The sequence below is a fragment of the Sinohyriopsis cumingii genome, unplaced genomic scaffold (genome assembly GCF_028554795.1).
Source record: "Sinohyriopsis cumingii isolate HCF-2022 unplaced genomic scaffold, ASM2855479v2 utg005057l, whole genome shotgun sequence".
Lineage (NCBI taxonomy): Eukaryota > Metazoa > Mollusca > Bivalvia > Unionida > Unionidae > Sinohyriopsis > Sinohyriopsis cumingii.
This window is the reverse complement of record NW_028316884.1, coordinates 9,909-32,934: the sequence shown is the minus strand read 5'-3', so window position 1 is coordinate 32,934 and position 23,026 is coordinate 9,909. Positions and strand designations below refer to the sequence as shown.

The 23,026-nt window shown below is 34.2% G+C and overlaps 1 long non-coding RNA gene across 7 annotated transcripts in view; it reads right to left on the bottom strand.

Moving 5' to 3' along the window:
• LOC149769004 (uncharacterized) overlaps nucleotides 1-23,026 on the bottom strand; it is a 39,993-nt gene that overhangs the window by 7,092 nt on the left and 9,875 nt on the right. For 3 of the 7 annotated variants that reach the window (XR_016419523.1, XR_016419525.1, XR_016419524.1), the window contains one exon: nucleotides 1-23,026. This exon is cut by the window's left edge. This is a non-coding gene — a long non-coding RNA (uncharacterized LOC149769004). The other 4 variants (XR_016419528.1, XR_016419527.1, XR_016419526.1 and 1 more) reach the window with 4 other exon arrangements.

Below are 23,026 nucleotides of genomic sequence, written 5' to 3'. Positions count from 1 at the left end.
GGCTAATATAATACTTCACAAATCTTCTCTTTATTTTCATAATCAGTCACTGAAAATGTGCGATTTTATTTCCTTGAAATGTTATGACTGGTGTAAGGGAGATAACTGAATGATATACATAAGGTGTGGTAACCTTGAATACATTATCCATGTAATATAGATGAGTTCATCAACAACCTGTATTAACTTCATTGCAATTAAATTATCTCAAAATACATTACTGACAAAGTGAGAACCTAACATTTAGGCTCCTATGTTTAGTGGAGACCTCAAGAGTCATGTAATTTTAATTTCTAAGATGACGCAGCTCTTTCATATCACATAGTTCATATTTTCTACAATGCCGGCATGTAGAGTGCAGCCTTCCATAACCATGCAGATATCATCTCATGCCAATTTGGATTCTTGCGATGGGATGCAAAGTTTCAAGAACAGTGTGGATTTGAATGGAATGAATACGCACTGTGTGACTAAAATGGTTATCATTCTGTAATGTTGGACCAAACATGGAAATTCCACAGGAGCAGCTTGACAGAAAGAAATAGGATTAATTGAAAGTCAATAGTAGATTATAATTGGGCTTATATAAGTGCCAATGGGAAATGCTGACTTAAGGAAACTGTTCTTGTTTGTTGGTATTCACTGCTACTTCAACAAAAGGGAATGCAAGAGAACTGAACTAACTACATGAACAATTTCAAAGCAGGAGAGTGTAAAAAAAAAAGGGACAATTAGAGCAGGACAATTCAAATCAAAATGGGAAGGAATACCAAATCCTTAATAAATTACCTAAAAATTATTCATGCCAGAACATCCCACATGATACAAGTGATCTATCTACAAGTGTACTTAGAATGTTCTCTATCCTGGTTTATGGCATGCCTTACAAGAACAAGATAGTTGTTTTTGTACACATGATTTTTCATCTTTTGCAGGTACAATAGCCAATATTTGGCCAAAATCAACTATATTATGTTTCCATAACTTATTTTGTTGCATGCATTCCAATCTAGGAGGTAACAGCACATACATAAAGGCATCAGGTAACACAAGTCTATATCTATCATAGCTATAGTTATCAAAAGTCCCCATCCAAAGCCATCTTGTGCTATTTTCTAAAGATTTCATACATTTTATTCTTAAAGAACTTTCAATATTTGACCAAAAGTGTTCAGCATACATTTGTTTTCCTACATCAAACTAGTATAGTTCATAAATGCCGCCCACATGTATGCGTTTCTATGGAAACACTGTGAGGCTATTCTTTCCTTTAGGTATCACGGTACCAATTGTTTTTCCATATACCTCAATGCTAATGTTTTGTGAAATAAATATACTTTCTGTCCTACTTGGGCATGCATGTCACACGCTGTCATATAGAACAATGCTAGATTGTCAATTTGACAATGACATAACCAGGTACTCCATTGCATTTAAGAGAGATAACTCTACTGGAACTAGACAGGGGTAAGAGTTATCTAGTCACAACAAGCACATTTTCAGTCATGTGTACCATATTTTAAAAAAATCATAAAAAATACAAAATATGATCTAGATAGAAATTAACACAAGCTCACATGTTGCCAAGAGGCTCAACTTTTTTTTAAGCCAAACAGAAAGCACAAGTCTTACATAATGCACCAATCACAGCTAGTTTTGTTCTTTAATTCTGAATACAATGTTCCATACACCTTAAGCTCCGCCCACCTGGACTTGCGCAATTGGTACCGTTATACCTATAGCAAACCTTAATTTTTCCAATAATCTGTGAAATAGTTCGGGACTGTATAAGTAACAAATATACTTAGTCTCACTTGTGAAAAACAATTTGATGAGGTACTAACCTATGTCTTATATGAATGTGTATAGAAATGTCATTGAGCTGTTTGAACTATTGTTTTCATACTTTTGCTTCACCATCAAAATCATCTTTTGAAATAAAATGAATTCTTTCAACTATGAGTTCTATCTTATTCATATCAGCAATTATTGAACTTCACATAGGTGATATGGGATAAATTACATTATATCATATTATGTAATAACTAGGTCAAAGGTCAATGTACCAAATAGTATGCACCTGTCCTACTTCAAAATGTACAATTCACCTAAAAGAAAGGAATTTATATTTGTTTGGTAGGTGCAGAACTTAACATCAGAGACAGGTGGACATGACCCAATCTTATTATAAAGTATAAGCTTTGACCACTTTACACTATCTACAGATACAAGAGGTCACTAACCACCAGTCCTCACACAAAGGTCCACCTACCCATCCTCTTTGTAACACAAATAGTAAGCTTTCCTCCTTTGTAATGTGAATAAAATTGTTTCAATAAGCCAGTCAGTCACCAAATATAGTAAATCGCAGCTTCTAAGTGGTTATGTTTGGATTGGGAGGTGAAATTAGGGGAATAAAATACAGAAAAATGCCAAATATAAACACTAAGTATAGCACATCAAATGGAGTTAAAAACAGGAGGAAAGTGTTTATCTAAAAGGGAGAGGTAGCTTATGATAAAGGAATTAAAGGTGGCAAAGTCAGCAATGCGAAAAATGAGAAGTGAAAGTTTGATGACCTTACCTTGGACAAATATATGGGGCAGGGCCCAACAGGTCCAAGGACAGCCCAAAGGCCACTGTGCTATAACATCCCTTACAGGACCCAAATTTCAAGTGAAGTTGTGTTCATTTCCATCTAATATAAAAGGGTGAATAATTTAGATAATATAGATACATATAAAGTATATTTCTTCTACATAAGAATTTAATAATAATTGGCATAAGATAGAGAGAAACTTATCTCAGAGCCAAGCAGAACATACCTTATCAGTTTTTAAACTTGTAAACTTTACTGTGAGAAATTATCAAATTGCTTCTACTTACATTTGCATCAAGATTGAGGGCTAATATAATACTTCACAAATCTTCTCTTTATTTTCATAATCAGTCACTGAAAATGTGCGATTTTATTTCCTTGAAATGTTATGACTGGTGTAAGGGAGATAACTGAATGATATACATAAGGTGTGGTAACCTTGAATACATTATCCATGTAATATAGATGAGTTCATCAACAACCTGTATTAACTTCATTGCAATTAAATTATCTCAAAATACATTACTGACAAAGTGAGAACCTAACATTTAGGCTCCTATGTTTAGTGGAGACCTCAAGAGTCATGTAATTTTAATTTCTAAGATGACGCAGCTCTTTCATATCACATAGTTCATATTTTCTACAATGCCGGCATGTAGAGTGCAGCCTTCCATAACCATGCAGATATCATCTCATGCCAATTTGGATTCTTGCGATGGGATGCAAAGTTTCAAGAACAGTGTGGATTTGAATGGAATGAATACGCACTGTGTGACTAAAATGGTTATCATTCTGTAATGTTGGACCAAACATGGAAATTCCACAGGAGCAGCTTGACAGAAAGAAATAGGATTAATTGAAAGTCAATAGTAGATTATAATTGGGCTTATATAAGTGCCAATGGGAAATGCTGACTTAAGGAAACTGTTCTTGTTTGTTGGTATTCACTGCTACTTCAACAAAAGGGAATGCAAGAGAACTGAACTAACTACATGAACAATTTCAAAGCAGGAGAGTGTAAAAAAAAAAGGGACAATTAGAGCAGGACAATTCAAATCAAAATGGGAAGGAATACCAAATCCTTAATAAATTACCTAAAAATTATTCATGCCAGAACATCCCACATGATACAAGTGATCTATCTACAAGTGTACTTAGAATGTTCTCTATCCTGGTTTATGGCATGCCTTACAAGAACAAGATAGTTGTTTTTGTACACATGATTTTTCATCTTTTGCAGGTACAATAGCCAATATTTGGCCAAAATCAACTATATTATGTTTCCATAACTTATTTTGTTGCATGCATTCCAATCTAGGAGGTAACAGCACATACATAAAGGCATCAGGTAACACAAGTCTATATCTATCATAGCTATAGTTATCAAAAGTCCCCATCCAAAGCCATCTTGTGCTATTTTCTAAAGATTTCATACATTTTATTCTTAAAGAACTTTCAATATTTGACCAAAAGTGTTCAGCATACATTTGTTTTCCTACATCAAACTAGTATAGTTCATAAATGCCGCCCACATGTATGCGTTTCTATGGAAACACTGTGAGGCTATTCTTTCCTTTAGGTATCACGGTACCAATTGTTTTTCCATATACCTCAATGCTAATGTTTTGTGAAATAAATATACTTTCTGTCCTACTTGGGCATGCATGTCACACGCTGTCATATAGAACAATGCTAGATTGTCAATTTGACAATGACATAACCAGGTACTCCATTGCATTTAAGAGAGATAACTCTACTGGAACTAGACAGGGGTAAGAGTTATCTAGTCACAACAAGCACATTTTCAGTCATGTGTACCATATTTTAAAAAAATCATAAAAAATACAAAATATGATCTAGATAGAAATTAACACAAGCTCACATGTTGCCAAGAGGCTCAACTTTTTTTTAAGCCAAACAGAAAGCACAAGTCTTACATAATGCACCAATCACAGCTAGTTTTGTTCTTTAATTCTGAATACAATGTTCCATACACCTTAAGCTCCGCCCACCTGGACTTGCGCAATTGGTACCGTTATACCTATAGCAAACCTTAATTTTTCCAATAATCTGTGAAATAGTTCGGGACTGTATAAGTAACAAATATACTTAGTCTCACTTGTGAAAAACAATTTGATGAGGTACTAACCTATGTCTTATATGAATGTGTATAGAAATGTCATTGAGCTGTTTGAACTATTGTTTTCATACTTTTGCTTCACCATCAAAATCATCTTTTGAAATAAAATGAATTCTTTCAACTATGAGTTCTATCTTATTCATATCAGCAATTATTGAACTTCACATAGGTGATATGGGATAAATTACATTATATCATATTATGTAATAACTAGGTCAAAGGTCAATGTACCAAATAGTATGCACCTGTCCTACTTCAAAATGTACAATTCACCTAAAAGAAAGGAATTTATATTTGTTTGGTAGGTGCAGAACTTAACATCAGAGACAGGTGGACATGACCCAATCTTATTATAAAGTATAAGCTTTGACCACTTTACACTATCTACAGATACAAGAGGTCACTAACCACCAGTCCTCACACAAAGGTCCACCTACCCATCCTCTTTGTAACACAAATAGTAAGCTTTCCTCCTTTGTAATGTGAATAAAATTGTTTCAATAAGCCAGTCAGTCACCAAATATAGTAAATCGCAGCTTCTAAGTGGTTATGTTTGGATTGGGAGGTGAAATTAGGGGAATAAAATACAGAAAAATGCCAAATATAAACACTAAGTATAGCACATCAAATGGAGTTAAAAACAGGAGGAAAGTGTTTATCTAAAAGGGAGAGGTAGCTTATGATAAAGGAATTAAAGGTGGCAAAGTCAGCAATGCGAAAAATGAGAAGTGAAAGTTTGATGACCTTACCTTGGACAAATATATGGGGCAGGGCCCAACAGGTCCAAGGACAGCCCAAAGGCCACTGTGCTATAACATCCCTTACAGGACCCAAATTTCAAGTGAAGTTGTGTTCATTTCCATCTAATATAAAAGGGTGAATAATTTAGATAATATAGATACATATAAAGTATATTTCTTCTACATAAGAATTTAATAATAATTGGCATAAGATAGAGAGAAACTTATCTCAGAGCCAAGCAGAACATACCTTATCAGTTTTTAAACTTGTAAACTTTACTGTGAGAAATTATCAAATTGCTTCTACTTACATTTGCATCAAGATTGAGGGCTAATATAATACTTCACAAATCTTCTCTTTATTTTCATAATCAGTCACTGAAAATGTGCGATTTTATTTCCTTGAAATGTTATGACTGGTGTAAGGGAGATAACTGAATGATATACATAAGGTGTGGTAACCTTGAATACATTATCCATGTAATATAGATGAGTTCATCAACAACCTGTATTAACTTCATTGCAATTAAATTATCTCAAAATACATTACTGACAAAGTGAGAACCTAACATTTAGGCTCCTATGTTTAGTGGAGACCTCAAGAGTCATGTAATTTTAATTTCTAAGATGACGCAGCTCTTTCATATCACATAGTTCATATTTTCTACAATGCCGGCATGTAGAGTGCAGCCTTCCATAACCATGCAGATATCATCTCATGCCAATTTGGATTCTTGCGATGGGATGCAAAGTTTCAAGAACAGTGTGGATTTGAATGGAATGAATACGCACTGTGTGACTAAAATGGTTATCATTCTGTAATGTTGGACCAAACATGGAAATTCCACAGGAGCAGCTTGACAGAAAGAAATAGGATTAATTGAAAGTCAATAGTAGATTATAATTGGGCTTATATAAGTGCCAATGGGAAATGCTGACTTAAGGAAACTGTTCTTGTTTGTTGGTATTCACTGCTACTTCAACAAAAGGGAATGCAAGAGAACTGAACTAACTACATGAACAATTTCAAAGCAGGAGAGTGTAAAAAAAAAAGGGACAATTAGAGCAGGACAATTCAAATCAAAATGGGAAGGAATACCAAATCCTTAATAAATTACCTAAAAATTATTCATGCCAGAACATCCCACATGATACAAGTGATCTATCTACAAGTGTACTTAGAATGTTCTCTATCCTGGTTTATGGCATGCCTTACAAGAACAAGATAGTTGTTTTTGTACACATGATTTTTCATCTTTTGCAGGTACAATAGCCAATATTTGGCCAAAATCAACTATATTATGTTTCCATAACTTATTTTGTTGCATGCATTCCAATCTAGGAGGTAACAGCACATACATAAAGGCATCAGGTAACACAAGTCTATATCTATCATAGCTATAGTTATCAAAAGTCCCCATCCAAAGCCATCTTGTGCTATTTTCTAAAGATTTCATACATTTTATTCTTAAAGAACTTTCAATATTTGACCAAAAGTGTTCAGCATACATTTGTTTTCCTACATCAAACTAGTATAGTTCATAAATGCCGCCCACATGTATGCGTTTCTATGGAAACACTGTGAGGCTATTCTTTCCTTTAGGTATCACGGTACCAATTGTTTTTCCATATACCTCAATGCTAATGTTTTGTGAAATAAATATACTTTCTGTCCTACTTGGGCATGCATGTCACACGCTGTCATATAGAACAATGCTAGATTGTCAATTTGACAATGACATAACCAGGTACTCCATTGCATTTAAGAGAGATAACTCTACTGGAACTAGACAGGGGTAAGAGTTATCTAGTCACAACAAGCACATTTTCAGTCATGTGTACCATATTTTAAAAAAATCATAAAAAATACAAAATATGATCTAGATAGAAATTAACACAAGCTCACATGTTGCCAAGAGGCTCAACTTTTTTTTAAGCCAAACAGAAAGCACAAGTCTTACATAATGCACCAATCACAGCTAGTTTTGTTCTTTAATTCTGAATACAATGTTCCATACACCTTAAGCTCCGCCCACCTGGACTTGCGCAATTGGTACCGTTATACCTATAGCAAACCTTAATTTTTCCAATAATCTGTGAAATAGTTCGGGACTGTATAAGTAACAAATATACTTAGTCTCACTTGTGAAAAACAATTTGATGAGGTACTAACCTATGTCTTATATGAATGTGTATAGAAATGTCATTGAGCTGTTTGAACTATTGTTTTCATACTTTTGCTTCACCATCAAAATCATCTTTTGAAATAAAATGAATTCTTTCAACTATGAGTTCTATCTTATTCATATCAGCAATTATTGAACTTCACATAGGTGATATGGGATAAATTACATTATATCATATTATGTAATAACTAGGTCAAAGGTCAATGTACCAAATAGTATGCACCTGTCCTACTTCAAAATGTACAATTCACCTAAAAGAAAGGAATTTATATTTGTTTGGTAGGTGCAGAACTTAACATCAGAGACAGGTGGACATGACCCAATCTTATTATAAAGTATAAGCTTTGACCACTTTACACTATCTACAGATACAAGAGGTCACTAACCACCAGTCCTCACACAAAGGTCCACCTACCCATCCTCTTTGTAACACAAATAGTAAGCTTTCCTCCTTTGTAATGTGAATAAAATTGTTTCAATAAGCCAGTCAGTCACCAAATATAGTAAATCGCAGCTTCTAAGTGGTTATGTTTGGATTGGGAGGTGAAATTAGGGGAATAAAATACAGAAAAATGCCAAATATAAACACTAAGTATAGCACATCAAATGGAGTTAAAAACAGGAGGAAAGTGTTTATCTAAAAGGGAGAGGTAGCTTATGATAAAGGAATTAAAGGTGGCAAAGTCAGCAATGCGAAAAATGAGAAGTGAAAGTTTGATGACCTTACCTTGGACAAATATATGGGGCAGGGCCCAACAGGTCCAAGGACAGCCCAAAGGCCACTGTGCTATAACATCCCTTACAGGACCCAAATTTCAAGTGAAGTTGTGTTCATTTCCATCTAATATAAAAGGGTGAATAATTTAGATAATATAGATACATATAAAGTATATTTCTTCTACATAAGAATTTAATAATAATTGGCATAAGATAGAGAGAAACTTATCTCAGAGCCAAGCAGAACATACCTTATCAGTTTTTAAACTTGTAAACTTTACTGTGAGAAATTATCAAATTGCTTCTACTTACATTTGCATCAAGATTGAGGGCTAATATAATACTTCACAAATCTTCTCTTTATTTTCATAATCAGTCACTGAAAATGTGCGATTTTATTTCCTTGAAATGTTATGACTGGTGTAAGGGAGATAACTGAATGATATACATAAGGTGTGGTAACCTTGAATACATTATCCATGTAATATAGATGAGTTCATCAACAACCTGTATTAACTTCATTGCAATTAAATTATCTCAAAATACATTACTGACAAAGTGAGAACCTAACATTTAGGCTCCTATGTTTAGTGGAGACCTCAAGAGTCATGTAATTTTAATTTCTAAGATGACGCAGCTCTTTCATATCACATAGTTCATATTTTCTACAATGCCGGCATGTAGAGTGCAGCCTTCCATAACCATGCAGATATCATCTCATGCCAATTTGGATTCTTGCGATGGGATGCAAAGTTTCAAGAACAGTGTGGATTTGAATGGAATGAATACGCACTGTGTGACTAAAATGGTTATCATTCTGTAATGTTGGACCAAACATGGAAATTCCACAGGAGCAGCTTGACAGAAAGAAATAGGATTAATTGAAAGTCAATAGTAGATTATAATTGGGCTTATATAAGTGCCAATGGGAAATGCTGACTTAAGGAAACTGTTCTTGTTTGTTGGTATTCACTGCTACTTCAACAAAAGGGAATGCAAGAGAACTGAACTAACTACATGAACAATTTCAAAGCAGGAGAGTGTAAAAAAAAAAGGGACAATTAGAGCAGGACAATTCAAATCAAAATGGGAAGGAATACCAAATCCTTAATAAATTACCTAAAAATTATTCATGCCAGAACATCCCACATGATACAAGTGATCTATCTACAAGTGTACTTAGAATGTTCTCTATCCTGGTTTATGGCATGCCTTACAAGAACAAGATAGTTGTTTTTGTACACATGATTTTTCATCTTTTGCAGGTACAATAGCCAATATTTGGCCAAAATCAACTATATTATGTTTCCATAACTTATTTTGTTGCATGCATTCCAATCTAGGAGGTAACAGCACATACATAAAGGCATCAGGTAACACAAGTCTATATCTATCATAGCTATAGTTATCAAAAGTCCCCATCCAAAGCCATCTTGTGCTATTTTCTAAAGATTTCATACATTTTATTCTTAAAGAACTTTCAATATTTGACCAAAAGTGTTCAGCATACATTTGTTTTCCTACATCAAACTAGTATAGTTCATAAATGCTGCCCACATGTATGCGTTTCTATGGAAACACTGTGAGGCTATTCTTTCCTTTAGGTATCACGGTACCAATTGTTTTTCCATATACCTCAATGCTAATGTTTTGTGAAATAAATATACTTTCTGTCCTACTTGGGCATGCATGTCACACGCTGTCATATAGAACAATGCTAGATTGTCAATTTGACAATGACATAACCAGGTACTCCATTGCATTTAAGAGAGATAACTCTACTGGAACTAGACAGGGGTAAGAGTTATCTAGTCACAACAAGCACATTTTCAGTCATGTGTACCATATTTTAAAAAAATCATAAAAAATACAAAATATGATCTAGATAGAAATTAACACAAGCTCACATGTTGCCAAGAGGCTCAACTTTTTTTTAAGCCAAACAGAAAGCACAAGTCTTACATAATGCACCAATCACAGCTAGTTTTGTTCTTTAATTCTGAATACAATGTTCCATACACCTTAAGCTCCGCCCACCTGGACTTGCGCAATTGGTACCGTTATACCTATAGCAAACCTTAATTTTTCCAATAATCTGTGAAATAGTTCGGGACTGTATAAGTAACAAATATACTTAGTCTCACTTGTGAAAAACAATTTGATGAGGTACTAACCTATGTCTTATATGAATGTGTATAGAAATGTCATTGAGCTGTTTGAACTATTGTTTTCATACTTTTGCTTCACCATCAAAATCATCTTTTGAAATAAAATGAATTCTTTCAACTATGAGTTCTATCTTATTCATATCAGCAATTATTGAACTTCACATAGGTGATATGGGATAAATTACATTATATCATATTATGTAATAACTAGGTCAAAGGTCAATGTACCAAATAGTATGCACCTGTCCTACTTCAAAATGTACAATTCACCTAAAAGAAAGGAATTTATATTTGTTTGGTAGGTGCAGAACTTAACATCAGAGACAGGTGGACATGACCCAATCTTATTATAAAGTATAAGCTTTGACCACTTTACACTATCTACAGATACAAGAGGTCACTAACCACCAGTCCTCACACAAAGGTCCACCTACCCATCCTCTTTGTAACACAAATAGTAAGCTTTCCTCCTTTGTAATGTGAATAAAATTGTTTCAATAAGCCAGTCAGTCACCAAATATAGTAAATCGCAGCTTCTAAGTGGTTATGTTTGGATTGGGAGGTGAAATTAGGGGAATAAAATACAGAAAAATGCCAAATATAAACACTAAGTATAGCACATCAAATGGAGTTAAAAACAGGAGGAAAGTGTTTATCTAAAAGGGAGAGGTAGCTTATGATAAAGGAATTAAAGGTGGCAAAGTCAGCAATGCGAAAAATGAGAAGTGAAAGTTTGATGACCTTACCTTGGACAAATATATGGGGCAGGGCCCAACAGGTCCAAGGACAGCCCAAAGGCCACTGTGCTATAACATCCCTTACAGGACCCAAATTTCAAGTGAAGTTGTGTTCATTTCCATCTAATATAAAAGGGTGAATAATTTAGATAATATAGATACATATAAAGTATATTTCTTCTACATAAGAATTTAATAATAATTGGCATAAGATAGAGAGAAACTTATCTCAGAGCCAAGCAGAACATACCTTATCAGTTTTTAAACTTGTAAACTTTACTGTGAGAAATTATCAAATTGCTTCTACTTACATTTGCATCAAGATTGAGGGCTAATATAATACTTCACAAATCTTCTCTTTATTTTCATAATCAGTCACTGAAAATGTGCGATTTTATTTCCTTGAAATGTTATGACTGGTGTAAGGGAGATAACTGAATGATATACATAAGGTGTGGTAACCTTGAATACATTATCCATGTAATATAGATGAGTTCATCAACAACCTGTATTAACTTCATTGCAATTAAATTATCTCAAAATACATTACTGACAAAGTGAGAACCTAACATTTAGGCTCCTATGTTTAGTGGAGACCTCAAGAGTCATGTAATTTTAATTTCTAAGATGACGCAGCTCTTTCATATCACATAGTTCATATTTTCTACAATGCCGGCATGTAGAGTGCAGCCTTCCATAACCATGCAGATATCATCTCATGCCAATTTGGATTCTTGCGATGGGATGCAAAGTTTCAAGAACAGTGTGGATTTGAATGGAATGAATACGCACTGTGTGACTAAAATGGTTATCATTCTGTAATGTTGGACCAAACATGGAAATTCCACAGGAGCAGCTTGACAGAAAGAAATAGGATTAATTGAAAGTCAATAGTAGATTATAATTGGGCTTATATAAGTGCCAATGGGAAATGCTGACTTAAGGAAACTGTTCTTGTTTGTTGGTATTCACTGCTACTTCAACAAAAGGGAATGCAAGAGAACTGAACTAACTACATGAACAATTTCAAAGCAGGAGAGTGTAAAAAAAAAAGGGACAATTAGAGCAGGACAATTCAAATCAAAATGGGAAGGAATACCAAATCCTTAATAAATTACCTAAAAATTATTCATGCCAGAACATCCCACATGATACAAGTGATCTATCTACAAGTGTACTTAGAATGTTCTCTATCCTGGTTTATGGCATGCCTTACAAGAACAAGATAGTTGTTTTTGTACACATGATTTTTCATCTTTTGCAGGTACAATAGCCAATATTTGGCCAAAATCAACTATATTATGTTTCCATAACTTATTTTGTTGCATGCATTCCAATCTAGGAGGTAACAGCACATACATAAAGGCATCAGGTAACACAAGTCTATATCTATCATAGCTATAGTTATCAAAAGTCCCCATCCAAAGCCATCTTGTGCTATTTTCTAAAGATTTCATACATTTTATTCTTAAAGAACTTTCAATATTTGACCAAAAGTGTTCAGCATACATTTGTTTTCCTACATCAAACTAGTATAGTTCATAAATGCCGCCCACATGTATGCGTTTCTATGGAAACACTGTGAGGCTATTCTTTCCTTTAGGTATCACGGTACCAATTGTTTTTCCATATACCTCAATGCTAATGTTTTGTGAAATAAATATACTTTCTGTCCTACTTGGGCATGCATGTCACACGCTGTCATATAGAACAATGCTAGATTGTCAATTTGACAATGACATAACCAGGTACTCCATTGCATTTAAGAGAGATAACTCTACTGGAACTAGACAGGGGTAAGAGTTATCTAGTCACAACAAGCACATTTTCAGTCATGTGTACCATATTTTAAAAAAATCATAAAAAATACAAAATATGATCTAGATAGAAATTAACACAAGCTCACATGTTGCCAAGAGGCTCAACTTTTTTTTAAGCCAAACAGAAAGCACAAGTCTTACATAATGCACCAATCACAGCTAGTTTTGTTCTTTAATTCTGAATACAATGTTCCATACACCTTAAGCTCCGCCCACCTGGACTTGCGCAATTGGTACCGTTATACCTATAGCAAACCTTAATTTTTCCAATAATCTGTGAAATAGTTCGGGACTGTATAAGTAACAAATATACTTAGTCTCACTTGTGAAAAACAATTTGATGAGGTACTAACCTATGTCTTATATGAATGTGTATAGAAATGTCATTGAGCTGTTTGAACTATTGTTTTCATACTTTTGCTTCACCATCAAAATCATCTTTTGAAATAAAATGAATTCTTTCAACTATGAGTTCTATCTTATTCATATCAGCAATTATTGAACTTCACATAGGTGATATGGGATAAATTACATTATATCATATTATGTAATAACTAGGTCAAAGGTCAATGTACCAAATAGTATGCACCTGTCCTACTTCAAAATGTACAATTCACCTAAAAGAAAGGAATTTATATTTGTTTGGTAGGTGCAGAACTTAACATCAGAGACAGGTGGACATGACCCAATCTTATTATAAAGTATAAGCTTTGACCACTTTACACTATCTACAGATACAAGAGGTCACTAACCACCAGTCCTCACACAAAGGTCCACCTACCCATCCTCTTTGTAACACAAATAGTAAGCTTTCCTCCTTTGTAATGTGAATAAAATTGTTTCAATAAGCCAGTCAGTCACCAAATATAGTAAATCGCAGCTTCTAAGTGGTTATGTTTGGATTGGGAGGTGAAATTAGGGGAATAAAATACAGAAAAATGCCAAATATAAACACTAAGTATAGCACATCAAATGGAGTTAAAAACAGGAGGAAAGTGTTTATCTAAAAGGGAGAGGTAGCTTATGATAAAGGAATTAAAGGTGGCAAAGTCAGCAATGCGAAAAATGAGAAGTGAAAGTTTGATGACCTTACCTTGGACAAATATATGGGGCAGGGCCCAACAGGTCCAAGGACAGCCCAAAGGCCACTGTGCTATAACATCCCTTACAGGACCCAAATTTCAAGTGAAGTTGTGTTCATTTCCATCTAATATAAAAGGGTGAATAATTTAGATAATATAGATACATATAAAGTATATTTCTTCTACATAAGAATTTAATAATAATTGGCATAAGATAGAGAGAAACTTATCTCAGAGCCAAGCAGAACATACCTTATCAGTTTTTAAACTTGTAAACTTTACTGTGAGAAATTATCAAATTGCTTCTACTTACATTTGCATCAAGATTGAGGGCTAATATAATACTTCACAAATCTTCTCTTTATTTTCATAATCAGTCACTGAAAATGTGCGATTTTATTTCCTTGAAATGTTATGACTGGTGTAAGGGAGATAACTGAATGATATACATAAGGTGTGGTAACCTTGAATACATTATCCATGTAATATAGATGAGTTCATCAACAACCTGTATTAACTTCATTGCAATTAAATTATCTCAAAATACATTACTGACAAAGTGAGAACCTAACATTTAGGCTCCTATGTTTAGTGGAGACCTCAAGAGTCATGTAATTTTAATTTCTAAGATGACGCAGCTCTTTCATATCACATAGTTCATATTTTCTACAATGCCGGCATGTAGAGTGCAGCCTTCCATAACCATGCAGATATCATCTCATGCCAATTTGGATTCTTGCGATGGGATGCAAAGTTTCAAGAACAGTGTGGATTTGAATGGAATGAATACGCACTGTGTGACTAAAATGGTTATCATTCTGTAATGTTGGACCAAACATGGAAATTCCACAGGAGCAGCTTGACAGAAAGAAATAGGATTAATTGAAAGTCAATAGTAGATTATAATTGGGCTTATATAAGTGCCAATGGGAAATGCTGACTTAAGGAAACTGTTCTTGTTTGTTGGTATTCACTGCTACTTCAACAAAAGGGAATGCAAGAGAACTGAACTAACTACATGAACAATTTCAAAGCAGGAGAGTGTAAAAAAAAAAGGGACAATTAGAGCAGGACAATTCAAATCAAAATGGGAAGGAATACCAAATCCTTAATAAATTACCTAAAAATTATTCATGCCAGAACATCCCACATGATACAAGTGATCTATCTACAAGTGTACTTAGAATGTTCTCTATCCTGGTTTATGGCATGCCTTACAAGAACAAGATAGTTGTTTTTGTACACATGATTTTTCATCTTTTGCAGGTACAATAGCCAATATTTGGCCAAAATCAACTATATTATGTTTCCATAACTTATTTTGTTGCATGCATTCCAATCTAGGAGGTAACAGCACATACATAAAGGCATCAGGTAACACAAGTCTATATCTATCATAGCTATAGTTATCAAAAGTCCCCATCCAAAGCCATCTTGTGCTATTTTCTAAAGATTTCATACATTTTATTCTTAAAGAACTTTCAATATTTGACCAAAAGTGTTCAGCATACATTTGTTTTCCTACATCAAACTAGTATAGTTCATAAATGCCGCCCACATGTATGCGTTTCTATGGAAACACTGTGAGGCTATTCTTTCCTTTAGGTATCACGGTACCAATTGTTTTTCCATATACCTCAATGCTAATGTTTTGTGAAATAAATATACTTTCTGTCCTACTTGGGCATGCATGTCACACGCTGTCATATAGAACAATGCTAGATTGTCAATTTGACAATGACATAACCAGGTACTCCATTGCATTTAAGAGAGATAACTCTACTGGAACTAGACAGGGGTAAGAGTTATCTAGTCACAACAAGCACATTTTCAGTCATGTGTACCATATTTTAAAAAAATCATAAAAAATACAAAATATGATCTAGATAGAAATTAACACAAGCTCACATGTTGCCAAGAGGCTCAACTTTTTTTTAAGCCAAACAGAAAGCACAAGTCTTACATAATGCACCAATCACAGCTAGTTTTGTTCTTTAATTCTGAATACAATGTTCCATACACCTTAAGCTCCGCCCACCTGGACTTGCGCAATTGGTACCGTTATACCTATAGCAAACCTTAATTTTTCCAATAATCTGTGAAATAGTTCGGGACTGTATAAGTAACAAATATACTTAGTCTCACTTGTGAAAAACAATTTGATGAGGTACTAACCTATGTCTTATATGAATGTGTATAGAAATGTCATTGAGCTGTTTGAACTATTGTTTTCATACTTTTGCTTCACCATCAAAATCATCTTTTGAAATAAAATGAATTCTTTCAACTATGAGTTCTATCTTATTCATATCAGCAATTATTGAACTTCACATAGGTGATATGGGATAAATTACATTATATCATATTATGTAATAACTAGGTCAAAGGTCAATGTACCAAATAGTATGCACCTGTCCTACTTCAAAATGTACAATTCACCTAAAAGAAAGGAATTTATATTTGTTTGGTAGGTGCAGAACTTAACATCAGAGACAGGTGGACATGACCCAATCTTATTATAAAGTATAAGCTTTGACCACTTTACACTATCTACAGATACAAGAGGTCACTAACCACCAGTCCTCACACAAAGGTCCACCTACCCATCCTCTTTGTAACACAAATAGTAAGCTTTCCTCCTTTGTAATGTGAATAAAATTGTTTCAATAAGCCAGTCAGTCACCAAATATAGTAAATCGCAGCTTCTAAGTGGTTATGTTTGGATTGGGAGGTGAAATTAGGGGAATAAAATACAGAAAAATGCCAAATATAAACACTAAGTATAGCACATCAAATGGAGTTAAAAACAGGAGGAAAGTGTTTATCTAAAAGGGAGAGGTAGCTTATGATAAAGGAATTAAAGGTGGCAAAGTCAGCAATGCGAAAAATGAGAAGTGAAAGTTTGATGACCTTACCTTGGACAAATATATGGGGCAGGGCCCAACAGGTCCAAGGACAGCCCAAAGGCCACTGTGCTATAACATCCCTTACAGGACCCAAATTTCAAGTGAAGTTGTGTTCATTTCCATCTAATATAAAAGGGTGAATAATTTAGATAATATAGATACATATAAAGTATATTTCTTCTACATAAGAATTTAATAATAATTGGCATAAGATAGAGAGAAACTTATCTCAGAGCCAAGCAGAACATACCTTATCAGTTTTTAAACTTGTAAACTTTACTGTGAGAAATTATCAAATTGCTTCTACTTACATTTGCATCAAGATTGAGGGCTAATATAATACTTCACAAATCTTCTCTTTATTTTCATAATCAGTCACTGAAAATGTGCGATTTTATTTCCTTGAAATGTTATGACTGGTGTAAGGGAGATAACTGAATGATATACATAAGGTGTGGTAACCTTGAATACATTATCCATGTAATATAGATGAGTTCATCAACAACCTGTATTAACTTCATTGCAATTAAATTATCTCAAAATACATTACTGACAAAGTGAGAACCTAACATTTAGGCTCCTATGTTTAGTGGAGACCTCAAGAGTCATGTAATTTTAATTTCTAAGATGACGCAGCTCTTTCATATCACATAGTTCATATTTTCTACAATGCCGGCATGTAGAGTGCAGCCTTCCATAACCATGCAGATATCATCTCATGCCAATTTGGATTCTTGCGATGGGATGCAAAGTTTCAAGAACAGTGTGGATTTGAATGGAATGAATACGCACTGTGTGACTAAAATGGTTATCATTCTGTAATGTTGGACCAAACATGGAAATTCCACAGGAGCAGCTTGACAGAAAGAAATAGGATTAATTGAAAGTCAATAGTAGATTATAATTGGGCTTATATAAGTGCCAATGGGAAATGCTGACTTAAGGAAACTGTTCTTGTTTGTTGGTATTCACTGCTACTTCAACAAAAGGGAATGCAAGAGAACTGAACTAACTACATGAACAATTTCAAAGCAGGAGAGTGTAAAAAAAAAAGGGACAATTAGAGCAGGACAATTCAAATCAAAATGGGAAGGAATACCAAATCCTTAATAAATTACCTAAAAATTATTCATGCCAGAACATCCCACATGATACAAGTGATCTATCTACAAGTGTACTTAGAATGTTCTCTATCCTGGTTTATGGCATGCCTTACAAGAACAAGATAGTTGTTTTTGTACACATGATTTTTCATCTTTTGCAGGTACAATAGCCAATATTTGGCCAAAATCAACTATATTATGTTTCCATAACTTATTTTGTTGCATGCATTCCAATCTAGGAGGTAACAGCACATACATAAAGGCATCAGGTAACACAAGTCTATATCTATCATAGCTATAGTTATCAAAAGTCCCCATCCAAAGCCATCTTGTGCTATTTTCTAAAGATTTCATACATTTTATTCTTAAAGAACTTTCAATATTTGACCAAAAGTGTTCAGCATACATTTGTTTTCCTACATCAAACTAGTATAGTTCATAAATGCCGCCCACATGTATGCGTTTCTATGGAAACACTGTGAGGCTATTCTTTCCTTTAGGTATCACGGTACCAATTGTTTTTCCATATACCTCAATGCTAATGTTTTGTGAAATAAATATACTTTCTGTCCTACTTGGGCATGCATGTCACACGCTGTCATATAGAACAATGCTAGATTGTCAATTTGACAATGACATAACCAGGTACTCCATTGCATTTAAGAGAGATAACTCTACTGGAACTAGACAGGGGTAAGAGTTATCTAGTCACAACAAGCACATTTTCAGTCATGTGTACCATATTTTAAAAAAATCATAAAAAATACAAAATATGATCTAGATAGAAATTAACACAAGCTCACATGTTGCCAAGAGGCTCAACTTTTTTTTAAGCCAAACAGAAAGCACAAGTCTTACATAATGCACCAATCACAGCTAGTTTTGTTCTTTAATTCTGAATACAATGTTCCATACACCTTAAGCTCCGCCCACCTGGACTTGCGCAATTGGTACCGTTATACCTATAGCAAACCTTAATTTTTCCAATAATCTGTGAAATAGTTCGGGACTGTATAAGTAACAAATATACTTAGTCTCACTTGTGAAAAACAATTTGATGAGGTACTAACCTATGTCTTATATGAATGTGTATAGAAATGTCATTGAGCTGTTTGAACTATTGTTTTCATACTTTTGCTTCACCATCAAAATCATCTTTTGAAATAAAATGAATTCTTTCAACTATGAGTTCTATCTTATTCATATCAGCAATTATTGAACTTCACATAGGTGATATGGGATAAATTACATTATATCATATTATGTAATAACTAGGTCAAAGGTCAATGTACCAAATAGTATGCACCTGTCCTACTTCAAAATGTACAATTCACCTAAAAGAAAGGAATTTATATTTGTTTGGTAGGTGCAGAACTTAACATCAGAGACAGGTGGACATGACCCAATCTTATTATAAAGTATAAGCTTTGACCACTTTACACTATCTACAGATACAAGAGGTCACTAACCACCAGTCCTCACACAAAGGTCCACCTACCCATCCTCTTTGTAACACAAATAGTAAGCTTTCCTCCTTTGTAATGTGAATAAAATTGTTTCAATAAGCCAGTCAGTCACCAAATATAGTAAATCGCAGCTTCTAAGTGGTTATGTTTGGATTGGGAGGTGAAATTAGGGGAATAAAATACAGAAAAATGCCAAATATAAACACTAAGTATAGCACATCAAATGGAGTTAAAAACAGGAGGAAAGTGTTTATCTAAAAGGGAGAGGTAGCTTATGATAAAGGAATTAAAGGTGGCAAAGTCAGCAATGCGAAAAATGAGAAGTGAAAGTTTGATGACCTTACCTTGGACAAATATATGGGGCAGGGCCCAACAGGTCCAAGGACAGCCCAAAGGCCACTGTGCTATAACATCCCTTACAGGACCCAAATTTCAAGTGAAGTTGTGTTCATTTCCATCTAATATAAAAGGGTGAATAATTTAGATAATATAGATACATATAAAGTATATTTCTTCTACATAAGAATTTAATAATAATTGGCATAAGATAGAGAGAAACTTATCTCAGAGCCAAGCAGAACATACCTTATCAGTTTTTAAACTTGTAAACTTTACTGTGAGAAATTATCAAATTGCTTCTACTTACATTTGCATCAAGATTGAGGGCTAATATAATACTTCACAAATCTTCTCTTTATTTTCATAATCAGTCACTGAAAATGTGCGATTTTATTTCCTTGAAATGTTATGACTGGTGTAAGGGAGATAACTGAATGATATACATAAGGTGTGGTAACCTTGAATACATTATCCATGTAATATAGATGAGTTCATCAACAACCTGTATTAACTTCATTGCAATTAAATTATCTCAAAATACATTACTGACAAAGTGAGAACCTAACATTTAGGCTCCTATGTTTAGTGGAGACCTCAAGAGTCATGTAATTTTAATTTCTAAGATGACGCAGCTCTTTCATATCACATAGTTCATATTTTCTACAATGCCGGCATGTAGAGTGCAGCCTTCCATAACCATGCAGATATCATCTCATGCCAATTTGGATTCTTGCGATGGGATGCAAAGTTTCAAGAACAGTGTGGATTTGAATGGAATGAATACGCACTGTGTGACTAAAATGGTTATCATTCTGTAATGTTGGACCAAACATGGAAATTCCACAGGAGCAGCTTGACAGAAAGAAATAGGATTAATTGAAAGTCAATAGTAGATTATAATTGGGCTTATATAAGTGCCAATGGGAAATGCTGACTTAAGGAAACTGTTCTTGTTTGTTGGTATTCACTGCTACTTCAACAAAAGGGAATGCAAGAGAACTGAACTAACTACATGAACAATTTCAAAGCAGGAGAGTGTAAAAAAAAAAGGGACAATTAGAGCAGGACAATTCAAATCAAAATGGGAAGGAATACCAAATCCTTAATAAATTACCTAAAAATTATTCATGCCAGAACATCCCACATGATACAAGTGATCTATCTACAAGTGTACTTAGAATGTTCTCTATCCTGGTTTATGGCATGCCTTACAAGAACAAGATAGTTGTTTTTGTACACATGATTTTTCATCTTTTGCAGGTACAATAGCCAATATTTGGCCAAAATCAACTATATTATGTTTCCATAACTTATTTTGTTGCATGCATTCCAATCTAGGAGGTAACAGCACATACATAAAGGCATCAGGTAACACAAGTCTATATCTATCATAGCTATAGTTATCAAAAGTCCCCATCCAAAGCCATCTTGTGCTATTTTCTAAAGATTTCATACATTTTATTCTTAAAGAACTTTCAATATTTGACCAAAAGTGTTCAGCATACATTTGTTTTCCTACATCAAACTAGTATAGTTCATAAATGCCGCCCACATGTATGCGTTTCTATGGAAACACTGTGAGGCTATTCTTTCCTTTAGGTATCACGGTACCAATTGTTTTTCCATATACCTCAATGCTAATGTTTTGTGAAATAAATATACTTTCTGTCCTACTTGGGCATGCATGTCACACGCTGTCATATAGAACAATGCTAGATTGTCAATTTGACAATGACATAACCAGGTACTCCATTGCATTTAAGAGAGATAACTCTACTGGAACTAGACAGGGGTAAGAGTTATCTAGTCACAACAAGCACATTTTCAGTCATGTGTACCATATTTTAAAAAAATCATAAAAAATACAAAATATGATCTAGATAGAAATTAACACAAGCTCACATGTTGCCAAGAGGCTCAACTTTTTTTTAAGCCAAACAGAAAGCACAAGTCTTACATAATGCACCAATCACAGCTAGTTTTGTTCTTTAATTCTGAATACAATGTTCCATACACCTTAAGCTCCGCCCACCTGGACTTGCGCAATTGGTACCGTTATACCTATAGCAAACCTTAATTTTTCCAATAATCTGTGAAATAGTTCGGGACTGTATAAGTAACAAATATACTTAGTCTCACTTGTGAAAAACAATTTGATGAGGTACTAACCTATGTCTTATATGAATGTGTATAGAAATGTCATTGAGCTGTTTGAACTATTGTTTTCATACTTTTGCTTCACCATCAAAATCATCTTTTGAAATAAAATGAATTCTTTCAACTATGAGTTCTATCTTATTCATATCAGCAATTATTGAACTTCACATAGGTGATATGGGATAAATTACATTATATCATATTATGTAATAACTAGGTCAAAGGTCAATGTACCAAATAGTATGCACCTGTCCTACTTCAAAATGTACAATTCACCTAAAAGAAAGGAATTTATATTTGTTTGGTAGGTGCAGAACTTAACATCAGAGACAGGTGGACATGACCCAATCTTATTATAAAGTATAAGCTTTGACCACTTTACACTATCTACAGATACAAGAGGTCACTAACCACCAGTCCTCACACAAAGGTCCACCTACCCATCCTCTTTGTAACACAAATAGTAAGCTTTCCTCCTTTGTAATGTGAATAAAATTGTTTCAATAAGCCAGTCAGTCACCAAATATAGTAAATCGCAGCTTCTAAGTGGTTATGTTTGGATTGGGAGGTGAAATTAGGGGAATAAAATACAGAAAAATGCCAAATATAAACACTAAGTATAGCACATCAAATGGAGTTAAAAACAGGAGGAAAGTGTTTATCTAAAAGGGAGAGGTAGCTTATGATAAAGGAATTAAAGGTGGCAAAGTCAGCAATGCGAAAAATGAGAAGTGAAAGTTTGATGACCTTACCTTGGACAAATATATGGGGCAGGGCCCAACAGGTCCAAGGACAGCCCAAAGGCCACTGTGCTATAACATCCCTTACAGGACCCAAATTTCAAGTGAAGTTGTGTTCATTTCCAT